Genomic DNA, 2,555 nt, shown 5'->3' on the forward strand with positions numbered 1-2,555 from the left:
TCTCTCTCTCTCTCTCTCTCTCTCTCTCTCTCTCTCTCTCTCTCTCTTTCTCTCTCTCTCTCTCACACACACACACACACACTCACACACATATACACACACACTACACTCATGAAGGAGGAGGGAGACACTCAAATCTATTTATGTATACACATGCATATCACATACAATTAAAGAATACTGTTTTGTTGTTCATGATGATAAAGTATCTAAAACAGTTATACTTTGAAAGAAAGCTATTTAGCTCTAAGAGAAAGAGGGCATCAGGTCCCCAAAGAAAGGGTATAAAGAACAATAATGAATCAGCTGAAGACTGTGAAACAACTGTTGGTCAAGATATAAAGATACTGGGGCCAGTAAGATAGCTCAGTTGGTTAAGTTACTTGCGGCCAAGCTTGACAACAACTCAACAACTCAAGTTCAGTCTCCTAGACTCATGTAGTTGAAGACAACTGATATCTAAAGTCTACTCTGGTTTCCATATGTACTCGGTCACACATACACACACACACACACACATCAATTAATCAGTAATGAAAAATGTTAGATTGTGTGTGTGTGTGTGTGTGTGCGTGAATTTCACACCATGCACCTCAATCCCACTCATCTCCCCCACCCTCCAGTCACCCTCTACCCTTACAACCACCTTCTCAACAAAGAAAAAATGTCATTGTGAAAGTTGTAGGGTGTCATAGTGTGTTCCACAGTATACACACTTCTTTGCTTACAAAGGTTCATTTCAGTGACTCTATGATCTGGTACAAGGCCTTTAACTTCTGCTACTTTATCGATACTGGGACCTCCTGGAACTCCTCTTAGATATCTTGTTGTTGCCCCATGACATTTTGAATCTGAAAGACCGCCCACTTTATGCATTCTGACAATTCATTGATGGTAAGTTGTTGAGGTGGACCAATTCAAATCCCTGGATCTGGGCCTGAGAGGTATCTGAGCTGATCAACCTCTCAGCTCTACTGCTTTAATGCCCTCAAGGTGGCTAACCTGCAACCCCAATATCCAGGATCAGCTCTAATATACTGACAGGCACAGTGTAGGACCTGCTCTCCAAATGCTACAGTAGGTGCACGTGCTAAGCCAGCTCTCTTGCTACGATGACCTTGGATCCAGTTTCCTGCCTGCCTTAGATGGCAAGGGATGAGGGAGGGGTGCATCTCACCCTTGCCCATGTCACTGCACAGCAAATAAGTGTCAGGGCCAGCTTGACTGTACCCCTGCCACCAGGATCAGCTCTACTGCTCTGCCCATGTGAGGAGCAGGGCCCACTTTTCCAAGTGTTTCAGCTGATGTTGGACAGGAAAAAGAAAGGAGGGGAGTTTCCCACCTCATGGAAGAAAAGCAGCATGGCCAGCTCTCTCCTTCCATTTCCTTGGGAGCAGCTCACCAGAATGCCTTCAATGTGCAGGCCTGCTCTCTCTATCACTGCAGCCTACCAGGGGTGGAGTCAGCTCTCCTGCTCTCAAGCCCCCACAGTCAGCTCTCTCACAATGCCCAAGTGAGGGGTAGAGGCAACACAACCCTCAGACATCAACATGTCCCCAGCCAGAAGGCCAGACCAGAGATATCTGCCTGGTCTTTAGTGATAACAGACCCCTGCTACTGCATGGCCATGGACTGAGATGTAGCTCCTGGTGGCAGCGTAGGTCAGGACCCCACTATGGTCCCAGGTGGCATCACCAGCTACTCACAGAAGTTTGTTCCTCACCTGGAGTTTCCAGTTCTGCTTCTATCTGTGGTGCCCAGATTCTTTAGTTTCTTTTTCTCTTCCATTTCTCTAACATTTACTTGTTCCTCTTAGTGGAGCCTGGGATCATCCCAGAAGTGGTCTCAAGAGTGCTATGACTTGTTGGTGCATTACGACACCAGGAAAGATATAATAACTTGGGCCTTGTCTGCTCCTGCAGGCCTATGCAGTGACACTAGACTAATGGTGATCTCAGACTAGCTCCCTGTCCAGGCAGACCCCATGACACTTGTGTGGTGGTCATCTTGGGCTCACTCTTTGTCTACCTGAGTGACCCCATATGAGCTTCATCTGTTTTGGGCTCAATTCCAAATAGGGTTTGGACTTACTCCATGCTCTAGAAGACTATCTGACCAATGCAGTGGTGAACAATGGTCATCTCAGGCTCGCTATTTTTTTTTTAGGGAATATTAGCCAACTAATCATTTAAGTGCTCACAGGTCAGAACACTGAACATAGACATTACTTCTCTCTGCCACCAACTGGTGCACAGCATATACTCAGCGACATACCTGCATTGCCTTTAGGAGCAGGAGACAGTTAGTAATTTTTTTTAATATAAAGATAATGGTAATGGATGATTACAGATGGGCCAGCCCAAGGTCTCACAAAAGAGCATAAGGGACAGTGATGACAGTGGTCCACAGAAACTAACTCAGATTAAATAACTTCATAATTTTTTTTCCTAGGGAAACATTGCAGAGTATTATTGCCTTTACTCTAATAGCCTTTCCAAGTTTGGGGTTCTTAAATATTCATACATATGTATATGTGTATGTATATGTATACTGTT

The 2,555-nt window shown here is 45.0% G+C and overlaps 1 non-coding gene across 1 annotated transcript; it reads right to left on the minus strand.

Moving 5' to 3' along the window:
* Window positions 1–2,168: 2,168 nt before the first annotated feature.
* Window positions 2,169–2,296, minus strand: LOC114618273. The gene has a single exon (XR_003710936.1). It is a non-coding gene; the product is annotated as a small nucleolar RNA SNORA17 (small nucleolar RNA).
* Between the last annotated feature and the right edge of the window lie 259 nt (window positions 2,297–2,555).

The sequence above is a fragment of the Grammomys surdaster genome, unplaced genomic scaffold (assembly GCF_004785775.1).
Source record: "Grammomys surdaster isolate TR1022 unplaced genomic scaffold, NIH_TR_1.0 140, whole genome shotgun sequence".
NCBI classification, from domain to species: Eukaryota; Metazoa; Chordata; class Mammalia; order Rodentia; family Muridae; genus Grammomys; species Grammomys surdaster.